We start from the raw sequence: 12,404 nt of genomic DNA on the forward strand, positions 1-12,404 counted from the left end.
ACTTACGATTGGCCATCTCTCCCAGATTGTCCGGGTATGATGGCCATAGGAGTCGGGGAGAGATAGTCAGTACTCTTTTTCCCTTTCGCTTTGCCCTTACGTCCTTTCAACTCCTTCTTTTTCTTATTGCCGTAGTCAGAGCACATATCCTCAAACTCCGTACAGTTTTCATGCGTCCAAAGCATGCAAATATTACATTGCAGCCAGTCTTCGACGAGTTGGGTCTTATGATAATTTTCTCCACAGCCTCTACAGTTACCTTCTTCGTTGTCTTCATTGTCACTTTCAGAAGTATCACAAAGGGAGAAGGGAACTTCTTCACAGCTACTGTCTGAGATCCTCCGAATGGCTTTGCGTTTTCTAACAATAGGCCATCTATCCCGATTGTCCGGGAGAGATGGCCATATGAATTAAAAAAAGAAACACGCAACTATGATTTATAATTTATAGGTTAAAATGCGTGGAAACTTAATTACTTTACAATAACTGTGCTAAAACATGCAAATATTGTAAAATCTTTTTGCCACCACGTAAGTATTATGATAACCCCTTGCCTTATATGAAATGTTTAATCAAACAAAAAAGTGGAATTTATTTACATTTTCATGTACTTTTTTGACAAAAACTCACGGACACCTGTCGCCGGTTGCGAAAGGAAGCGTACTAAACTGATATTAGTGCCATTAACTGTCTAATTGTCGATTTTTTATGTATTGGCCATCTCTCCCGTACGGCCATCTCCCCCGGAATTACCCTATTTGAAGATCAAAATATGACATACCTCTTTAGTAAATTCCGTTAAGTAAAGTCACAATAATCCAGCTAGAGGTTTAATTCCAAGGAAGATGTCAGCCACCGAATGCAACTTGGCTGGGCAGCGTTCGGGGAATTTTGAGAGCAAGTTGTGTGGCTAAGCGTCCCAATGTGCTTGAATGGCGACCTCGCACTGTAAAGCGCAGCGTTGGAAGACAGGTACCCGTTTGATATCGTCTGTTGACTGTTCAACTAGTGAGGGGTCTTCCAGGGGGGGTGAGGTACGGAGCCAATGCGTCATCGTAGGTATAGGTACGTTGTGTTTTAAATATTTTGATTTGATAATGTTGAATTGGTTAAGTAAAACCTTAATCCCTACCTACTAGTTCGGAGATTTGAACTCTTTACTATAACTCTACATGATCATCAGTCATCACACATCATCGTCATCATCATCATCATTCATCATAATCAATCGAAAGACGTCTACTGCTGCTGGACATAGCTCTCTTATAGGGACTTCCACACGACACGGTCTTGTTGCGCCACCTGAATCCAACTATTTTCTACAAATGTACCTAACCCAAATGCGGTAGGTATCTAGTTAAAGTAAGTTTTTACGTTAGACGCGACCGGTCGAGATGGCAATCGGGGTATGAGGCGGGCGGACGCCCCGCACACACGCACGTCATCCGCGTTATCCGCGTTATCGCGCACCGGGTTAGCGCGGGGACTGAGCGGGTGTACAGGGCGTCCCCGCCCCGATTGCTATCTCGATCTGTCGCGTACTATAAGTATGTAACAAACATACCTACTTCTTTTTTACCTAAAAATATCAGCGGTGATGTTACTTTCGCAACATAACGACAATCCGACGCGGCCGGTGGAGACGAGTGTGAAACGAACACGCCCCAGATACAATCTTGATTGTTGTTGAGGATCTTTATAGAAGTTACGTCGTTTTACGTTTGTCTGGTTTGGAGAGTTACAGCGATTTTGTAGCTATAGCTGAGGTACAGACCCAAGTTACTAAATTGTCGCATTGCAATACAAAAGTTGGAGAAGCAGCACAATAATTTATAAATTAGATCATCTAAAAATTACGGAACTGACAGGATTCTAACCTGTGCCTCTCTACGTATCACGCTCGAAACGACTTTAACCACTAGACCACTGTTCTTTTTCAATATTTATCTATATCTATTATTTTTCGTGAGCTGGCTAGTAGGTACCTACTTTCTTCAAATAATATTTCAACCTGATTGATGTTTTGGGATTTGAATAAAGAGGATTTATAGCCAAGGCTAACCTACGAAGGGCGGAGCAAGACGCCCCTCGTAGCCCTGGAGGTGGATGCTAATATTATTATAATTATAATGGTTTTATAATCCTGGTGGTAGTTTTTACTGAAAGATGAGAGTTGAGATTGAGAGTTGATTATTCCATTTTCGTAAGATTTATATTTAATCCTACCTATTGTTTCAAAGGCACGAAGCATCTGTAATCTATCTATACCTACCTAACCTAAGTTACGTAACATTGCTATTTACAAAAAAATGTACTTACCTACGTATTGATTTTAATTTCTGATTAGTAGAGTATCAGTGGTTAGAAATTAGTTTTCTAAAAAGGAGTTCAAACCCGGAACGTCTTAACTCATTAGGTAGTAAGTAAGTACCTACCTACCTAATGACCACTGAAGCGGGCGTTTGCACCAATGTGCCAGAGTGGTCAACTCCGGAATAAGGTGTATGTAGGTGTAAACAACTTAAATAATAATAATAATATAAAGTTAATAAATAAAAATAAAGGTGTAGATTCCTACTTATTTACATACCAACCTATAGAACTTGCATATAATATTTATGTAATGAAATTAATCTTTGGTCGCATAGAAAACTTGATATAAACGATTACTATCGAACGCACTCGTCTTTAAAAATAAATAACATAAAAAAGCCCGCTATGTAAAACTGTCTGTATCATTTCCTCCTACCTACGAAAATTGGCTGATCGCCATCTGGGATGAAACCAAAATGGCCACGTCTACATTTTGGTCCATAAAGATGTAAACAACATGTTATCTCTCTCTTATATACGACTAGATATAAAGTACGACAGAGACAAAATGATCGGATGCAGTTTCACAACCAATGAATCGTGTCAGCTTGCGCCTACGCATCCGACGCCAAAATTATCTTTTTTAAACCCAACTTTCATTAGTTTTGTTTTAAGTTTTTGTATACTAATTTTTAAATTGCTCAAGTTTTTATAAATCCATTAACTGTAAAATTTAATTTTTAAAACGTTTATAATTCAAGTTTTCAGAAAACTTATAAATTTAATAAATCCGAGATAATTTTTTAGAAAATAATACTTTAAGTCGAGAGTGTTAAGATTGAATATTTATTAATGGAAATGTTAAGTACTTAAGCGGTTTCAAAGATGTAATTGCAGAATAAGATCCGTGTTAAATCATCTGCGATAGTAGTGTCGTCCTTTGTTTTCTTCATTTGTATTATCTGAAGTGGGATAGAGATAGTCGTTTTCTCTACGTATGCCCAAGACGCTTGATGCATACATTTGTTGACTCAACAGGTTTTGCCAGGTGTCGTCCACAGTTTTCCTCAGAGCTTTCAAGTATTTTTCTTTTTAATAGGCTACTTGACTCATATCTAATTTCGTCCAATAAATGATTATTTATTATAGTATTTTGCTTAAGACAACGAAATATATCAATAACAATTATTAAAAACGCAGGATGGATATATAAATCCAATTTAAAAAAATACAATTTTTATTTTTATTTGAAACGCTGAAAACGCTGTCAGCCATGATGTGTCGTCATTAAATATGTAAACAAAGAAATGTCATCCCTATGTCACGCGTGGACTAACGTAGTATCCATATATATAAAATTTAAAGTCCGTAAAAGTTTGTCAGGACTTTAAATTATCTACTTTTTTACATTCTCGGATGATACAATAACGATAATTACTATATTTTTCATGTAAACTAGTATAGAAGTCATGTTTATTAAACTTTGGGAGGTTGTGCTGTTGTTTACAAATGCATGACGTCAGAGCACAGATAATCTATCGGCCAAACATGGCCGACAGTGTTTTCACCTGTCTAAGAAAAATATATTTTTAAATTAAAGTTTTACGGTTTTTAGGGCGCAAAAAAATATAGTGTTAATTTTTTTGATCTAATAGGACAAATATTAACCACTTAAGACCTACTTAAAAAAAGGGTCAACTGGCCTATTGAGTGATTTTTTAATAATAGTAAGTTATAGTTTTCAGCGTTTTACACACAAAAAATTTGTTGTACCTAGCTCATTTCACTCATGTTTCAATGAAAAATTTTAAGAGCTAGGTACCTACTTTTTTATAATTTTTATATACCTACTGTTATATACCTACTGTTTTATAATTTTTGCATAAAATGAAGTAGTTACCTAAATAAAGAACTTAATAATATTAGTCTTTTAATGCCCTAATATGTGGGTAAACACCTACTGCAATCGATTGACAATAAATTTTTGTGTAGGTATGCACATATTTACATTTTACATACACCCAAACTTTTCTGTTCATTAGATACATCTAGGTTGCCTGGAGCTGGAAGAAATAGCTTCGTAACGATAAGACCGCCTGTTTTATTTTTTATTGTTTTGTACAGATAATACAGATGATAGATGGTGTAATTTTGCACATAACATTATTAGAAAATGAGCTGTGAGTACCTATCTTTTCAAAAATGTAGACATGATGTTATCAAATCAAGACGTATCCCCAGTCTCCCCTACTTAATGATGTTCGATTAAAGTAACGCATTATTGTCAATTTTACAATACTTGTCGATGATTTGTGCTATTTCAAGGCCGTATCATAGTTATATGAATTTATATTAAAATTGAATTCATAACAGTTTTTGCTTAAAATAAGTATTATATATTTCTGTGATAACATCCTCATCATTATCATCCCATCGCCGCCTCACTATTAAGGACGGGGTTCTTCTCAGAGAGGGTTTTTTTTGGTTACGCCACGCTGGCCAAGTGCGGATTGTCATTTTTTTATATACAATTGATTGCTAATAAAGAGCAAGTGAAGGCAAAATGTAAGAGCTTTAGTTAACCATTACAAAAGGTTGACTACACCAGGATCTATCGCTCGCCCGTTCTGAGGTGCGCGTGCGACTCCAGTCGATCGTGCTCGCCCGCGCCGGCGCGAAGTGATCGTTTTCTGTTCCTAATTCAAAATTCAAACATTTTTCTCGAACTCTATCGACTACCTTATTATACAGATTTACGAACGTACTGTCCAAAAATTAACTCTCAAAAACTAAGTGACAAGTGGTTTAAAGTGTATTTTTGCGCCGTGAATTTTATGAAAATGTGTTAAGCGAAGTTTATGTGACAAGTTGCGGTTAAAGTTCAGACCTCGTTCTGGATGTAGACCCTACTACTTACTAGTTTATAGAAATCGTGGAAAATATTTACATTTAGTGAGTGAGAACAATAGATTCTAAATACAATCTGTGTAAAATTGAGAGGTAAGTACGTATGAATTAGCGAGAAAATTTATATTAAATTGTAGCTTTATTGAAAGTAGGTATTCCTACCTACTATAAATATAAAGGCTTTAAATGTGCCGAAAGTTATAGGTACGTGTAGTTATTAACGAACTTGGTGTTGACACACGGCAGTGTGTCAAAACCAAGTTCGTTAATTATTAAATTCCGATTTATTGGATTTTTTGAATGAATAGGTACCTAGATTAAAGCTAAAGGAAAGCTTTAAGTACTTACCTAGGTATAGAAAAATCAGTGAAGAAGTGCGAGTCGTCGGACTTGCACACAAAGGGTTCTGTAATCTGTACCATCGCACAAAAATATATTAGGTAAGTATAAATTTTCATGTCGGCCATTTCGAAATTTTTATTATAGCGGCAATAGAAATACACATTCTGGAGAAAATTTCAACTCTCTAGTCTCTACCTATTACGGTTCACAAGATAGGTACAGCCCGCTGACAGACAGATGGACGGACAGCGGAGTAATAGGGCCACTCGTCGGCACCGTTCGGGTACGGAACCCTAAAAAGCACTTTTGGTGTGGACGATATAGCAATAGAGACCAAACAAGCTTTTTTATAATAATTTTCTAAACCTAAGAAGGTATGTATTTTATAGGTATTATTGTACGTAAGTAACCAAGATTTTAGACTCAAGGTAAATAAATAAAAATATTTACCTAGGTACTACATTTTATTACTTAATATGCAACTGAAAATATTACAATGAAACTTAAAGCTAGCCTTATCGAATTACTATACAAATCTGCGTGGAATGGTGCCAAGAATACTGGCTGCATTTCCGCGCTGGACCGCCATCAGTCTGAACCGTTGCGCAAAAAATGAGCCAGCCCTCCTGTCCAGTGAGGCTATTAATCGCGGCTATTAATCCTACTTACCTACTTAATTTAAAGTTTCAAGCAAGGTACCTATTCCTATGCTCTACAAGAGTTCTATGAAATTGACAATGGATTCGTTAACATCAAATGATTTAATATTATATTAGTCAGGAACACAAATCAATATACCTACCTACCTACCTACCTATCTAATAGAAAAATATATCTCTATATATAAAAATGAATCGCTAAATGTGTTGCTGATCGCAAATCTCGAGAACGGCTGAACCGATTTCGCTAATTCTTTTTTCATAATATTCCTTGAAGTACGAGGATGGTTCTTACGGAGAGAAAAAATTAAAAAAATTGCCTAAAAAAGAATTGACTGTTAGGCGGTACGAAGTTCGCCGGGGTAATAAAAATAGGTAGTTTCGCATGTTTAAAGTGCATCGCCAAGAGAAAATCTTACAATTGGTAATTTGATTTCCTAACACGCTCTCTTCGCACTTTTTACCCGAATTTCCGTTCCATTCCTCGCTCGGATCATTTTCCGATGAACGACGATTTTCTTAAATGTAATTTTCACTTACTAAATAAGCATAGGTACCTTCTGCTTGAGGTCTTGCGACTTTACTGCTCAAGTATTAGAGGCGCCGGGAAAACCTAACCCATAGATTTAACTGGTACCTACCTATTGTGAGGCACGGCACAGCTTTAAAAAGTAAACGTTTTTTTTCTCCTTTCTAGTTGTTTTTAACATAACCTAATCATGGATTTGAGCCCATAGGTATATTTCGATTATGCAATTGATATTTTTATCTAACAAATCATGCTAATTTGGACCTTGTAACGGTTCATCAATTTCTGGGCCTGACGATGTGTGGAGATGGTCGGTCTCCTTCTGTGTGCATAATAATCGCAGTCGACAGTCGTCACTCATACCGAATATTGTTGATTGATGAAAATTCAAAAAATTTGGTTAATGAGCCTCTACTACTCATAATTATTTTAAAAGAAAAGTGACAACAGAGGTCGGTACCTATGTAGTGTATTACGGTTAAACATACCTAATAATATTACGCTAACGAATTCAACCCTCCGACCTGTATTTGAATATTTATAGCAAAATACCTACATATTATGGTTGAATAAACTTGAAATAAAACGAGTAAGTAGCTATATCTACGATTTCGAGACACGATTCAGGAGCGAGCTTTTCTTTGATTTGTGTCATTGATTGGTGTTATTCCCTGAATTCACGCAAAAACTCAGGGATGACACCTATCTAGATAAACTTGGAATTAAAAATATTATTTAAGTCAATGTGTAAAACATTTTCAAAAAAAATTCCAAAAAATTTATTTTTTTAAGATTTACAAAAAATAGAAAATGCTAATAAACTAATTTTCTATGAATTTTATTGACTCTATTATTACTTATGTATATAGGTATTCCAGTGTACCTACCCAATATTAGGTAAGTACCTAAGTATGGTTTGGTAGGTAGGTACCTAGTTACTTGTATCTTCTAAGGACATTCACGTTTATGCAAAATTATTTAAAAAAAAAATAGGTAGGTAGGTACTTAGGTAATTGAAAACTCAACTCAATACTGACTCTGTCATATTAAATTTTTTCAAAACACTTGGTGTCGCTCAGCATGATGTAAGGATTCTAACGACATCCCCATACATCCAGATCTGTTCTGGAATATAGAGATCATGTTGGAACAAAGATACTCACACACAATATACAATATGCTTATTATTATGAACCCTGAAAATATTACACTCCTTTTTATGGGCAGTCATATAAATGATTAGATTTAAAACTGGATTTAAGTACGCCATTGAAATAAAAGTGAGTAGCACATACTAATTAATTAGCTCCTAAAAATGTCAGCAAAAAACCTTAAGATTACTTATACAGCTGTAGGTAACGACTTAGTTACTTACCGTGAACAATTTTATGCTTTGAAATTGAATTTTAAAAATAAAATTTAAATTAATTCCAAGAACCGCCCAAATTGCTAACAAGTGGATACAAATTTTTCAAAACCTTACCTACGGGACGGAAAATGCTATAGGTATACCTAAACGAATTTTATCAAAAACCGAATCATTAAAAATCTAATAGATTGCACTCTTTTATTTTTTATTAAAAGGACAATCAACAGGTTACATATAATAACTTAAAACTACACACTACAAAAAGAAAGAAATACATATTAATGCTATTTCCACTTTAGAATAGCGGACTTTTCATGAGAGTCATTTTTTCATCGAAGGAATCAAGTCGAGTCGACTTATGTTTTTAACCGACTTCAAACAAAGGAGGAGGTTCTCAATTCGTCGGAATCTTTTTTTTTTATTTATTTTTTTAATGTATGTTCCCCGATTACTCGATGACGCCTGGACCGATTTTGAAAATTCTTTTTTTGTTTGAAAGGGTATACTTCAAAGTTGGTCCCATTTAAATTTGGTGAAGATCTGATGAACATCTTCGAAGATAGATACTGGAACTCCTCAACGGATAAGAGTAAATTGCTCGCGATCAGTGTAATAGCTTAGTAAACAGTAGATTTTTAACCAGTCATAGCATAATTCCATGGGGCCACTAAAAATTGTGAAATATAAAAAAATTACAAAAAAAATAAAAACCGACTTCGATACACAAACACTAAAAATTGAAAAATAATTTAATTTATTACCGAATATATTATGTATACAAGAGTTAATATAGTTCCATAATAATATTTTTTGGGGTCGGTGCCAATGAGGTGCCATTGTGGAGTCTCATAAAAATATGAAGTCTAGACGATTCGCGCAGCTAAAGCTAATTGGCACCGGCACCAAAAAGTATTATTATGGAACTATATTAACTCTTGTATAGGTACATAATAATATATTCGGTAATAAATTAAATTATTTTTCAATTTTTAGTGTTTGTGTATCGAAGTCGGTTTTGATTTTTTTTGTAATTTTTTTTCATTAACTCTTAAACAGGATAAGCACAGCATGTATTTAATTTGGCAGTTTTTTTTAAGAATTTGAGAATTTAATCATAATATGCGATACAAGTAGATAGCTACCTATTATATCAATCTTAGAAGGCAAGAATATTGCAATGAAGGCCATTTTACAAATGAGCACATGTTCTAAAGTTGTGTTACTTTCAGCACCCATCCCACGTTGGATGTTTTTTATTACAACCGCGTATTAATCAAAACATCGGCTTGTTTTTAGTTAAGCGGGCGGACATGACATGAGGAAGGAATGTCATTTGCAAATCTCTACATAGTATAAAATAAAGTCGCTTCCCGCTGTCTATATGTACACTTAGATAATTTAAACTAATCTAATCTAAATCACCCTGCCGGTCCCACGGCTGGGCAAAGGCTTCGCTCCGATCCTTCCACCATTCCCTTTTCCGTGGCTCTTCAGGCCACGTAGCCGTAAACTTATCTAATTCATCACGCCAACGTCGCCTCGGCCTACCACGCTGGCGTTGATAATTCTGGGGAGTCCAGAAAGAAGCAGATTTTGCCCATAAGTTATCTTGAACACACATAGGTAACTCACAGGTAACAGTTCTTTCAATGACCAAAAGCTTATCCAGGCATTTTCGATGCGCCTTATGATTTCTTTATCTTGGCGAGCCTGAAAATAAAACATTTGCCCCGTATTTTTTGAACTACGCAACAGATGTAGTTTTCATCAATAGATAAAGTGATTCAAGAATAAGGTTTAAACGTATTGTTTAATATTGTTTTTCTCTGCTCCAAAATCTCCCGTGCGAAGACAGGGCGGGTCTGATTAATTTTTTAAATCCATGCAATGGGTCTAATATTCTACTAGACTCTATTATTTTGCATTATTTCTAGTAACTAGAGGTATTGCAGAATAATTTGTGCTGTCTACTATTTATGTAAGAATTACTATTCTTATTAGACAGCGAGTGGTGCCACAAAACTTCTTGATCTCATTTCTTGTCTTTCTTTTCTTATTATTTAAGTTATTTTTCACTAGTCGATACCTAACTCCTTCCTCGCAGATGAGATAGCGAAACATGTAATCAATGGTCGTTACGCCGCGTGCGGGACACCGGTACCTATGAAATCCATAATGCAGGCGGCGAATAGTATCTGGCAATGCATGACGTGATTTCTAATAGGTACTCGTACCTACTACTCCAAAGAAAATATAAAAAAATAGACTTTACCTATACTTTGACGTAAGATTTTATGCACCTTTGTTACCTGTCATCTCCCAAAGCCACCGTGATTCAAACAAATATCCTAACAAACGTTCCTCCCAGGACCAAGAGAAACTTTCAGCTTATATAAAACTAGCTTATGCTCGCGACTTCGTCCGCGTGGACTACACAAATTTCAAACCCCTATTTCACCCCCTTAGGAGTGGAACTTTCAAAAATCCTTTCTTAGCGGATGCCTACGTCATAATAGCTATCTGCATGCCAAATTTCAGCCCGATTCGTCCATTAGTTTGAGCTGTGCGTTGATAGATCAGTCAGTCAGTCAGTCAGTCAGTCAGTCAGTCAGTCAGTCAGTCACCTTTTCCTTTTATATATATAGATAAGGAAGGTTTGGCACGCGCTGGCTCTTAGGCCAATATCACAGTTTTAAGGAAAGAAACACAAAAAATAATTTAATACTTAATTGGCGTTCAGAGCTACCGGTGTTTGGTCGCCTGTAGATTTTTATCGATGGAAGCTGTCTAGTGCCGTGACAGAGATTGTTGATAACCGAGATTTTATCGATGTTTTGGAACATCGAGAGTGAAAGATCAATCATTACAATTAAAATAAGATTAAGTCGATTTGTATGAAAAGCGTCATCAGGTAAAACTATAAATATTTTTATAAAACCCTTATGACCACAGAATTTCAAATAAGGTAATAGAAAATACCAGAGGAGCATTGTCACTGATTTTCAGCAACTCTAGGCTCCAAATTAACGTAAATATGTCTGGTTTTACAATAGAACACGGATTTAAGTTTAACTGACTCTTTCACTATTTCTATACCTACTTATTTTTATGATTTTAATCAACATGTAGGTAGTCGTAGTACCTGATACAGTAGTAGATTAGGTACCTACTTATATTTTGTAGCTACTGCACATGTAGGTATCTAATATGTGTTTTTCTAAAACAGCTGGGCTTGCCTCAAAAACAGCTTGACCGATTTTCATGCGGTTTTGATGTGGTGATAGGTTAGGTTAGGAAAGATCTCGGTAGGAACGGCATTCCGAACCATTGGTAAATTAAACGACATAGTTGACGATTCAAAAGCACCTGTAAAAGTTTACTTGAGTAAAAATATAATATGCTATTCTATTCTATAGACCTCAACCTCAAGACATATTAAGTATTGTACTTATATATTTTTTACGGTGTTACCCTTACCCCTAAATATTTAGTTTTGACGATGACTATTGATATCCAGACTTAAAATCTATAATCTTATATGAATGTAAGATTAGATTTAGACTTTTCATTTATGTTTATTATTAACTAGCTGACCCACTCTGGCTTCGCTTCAGTGGATTTTCGAAAATCCTGAAACACGCACCTACTTCTTCATTCTTGCCCGAAAGCCCAAATACCTACCTATACCTACGGGCAGCGGCACGCGCGCCCGCAGTCAAAACCGCGGCGCGTGCGCGAACGGACTCCCTTGAAAAAGGACCCCGGATGGGTTCGAAACTAGTCGAGCTAACGTCGACTAAACACATGAGTACAGCCGGAACAGATATTACCTACCTATAACTTGAAAAATGACGGACTTTCATACAAACCTTCATCCTATTTTTACCGAGCCCCCTTCGGGGTGGAATTTCTGAAAATTCTTTCTTTGTGAGCGTCTACATCATAAAACGAACCTGTTCACAGAGTAAAGTGTTGCAAAATTTGGAATTTCATTTCATGAGATTCTGGTCTACCTATATCAGTTGATCCACAAACCCTAGTGGATCCAAGTTATGAAAAAAACGCGTGCGCCTTTTGTCGCGAGCGCGACCTTTATACCGAGTAGGTAGCTGTTTATTGAATAAATTTAACTTTAAACCAAGTACTTAATAATTGAATTCGTAAGCCAAAACAAAACAAGTACCTATGGGTATATGTCTAGTATAGGATTACAACCTAGATAGTAGATACGTTGCATATTTAGGCAGGTACACTTACCTACATTACAAATTCTAAAAATTAGGGT

The 12,404-nt window shown here is 35.8% G+C and overlaps 1 protein-coding gene across 1 annotated transcript in view; it reads left to right on the forward strand.

The window, feature by feature from the left end:
- The first annotated feature begins 4,944 nt into the window (after positions 1-4,944).
- Sox15 (Sox box protein 15) overlaps positions 4,945-12,404 on the forward strand; it is a 126,560-nt gene continuing 119,100 nt past the window's right edge. Inside the window, exon 1 of the mRNA XM_034970337.2 lies at positions 4,945-5,313. The gene's annotated coding sequence lies outside the window, so the exon portion shown is untranslated. The remainder of the gene's footprint in view (positions 5,314-12,404) is intronic.

The sequence above is a fragment of the Maniola hyperantus genome, chromosome 7 (genome assembly GCF_902806685.2).
Source record: "Maniola hyperantus chromosome 7, iAphHyp1.2, whole genome shotgun sequence".
Classification (NCBI taxonomy): domain Eukaryota; kingdom Metazoa; phylum Arthropoda; class Insecta; order Lepidoptera; family Nymphalidae; genus Maniola; species Maniola hyperantus.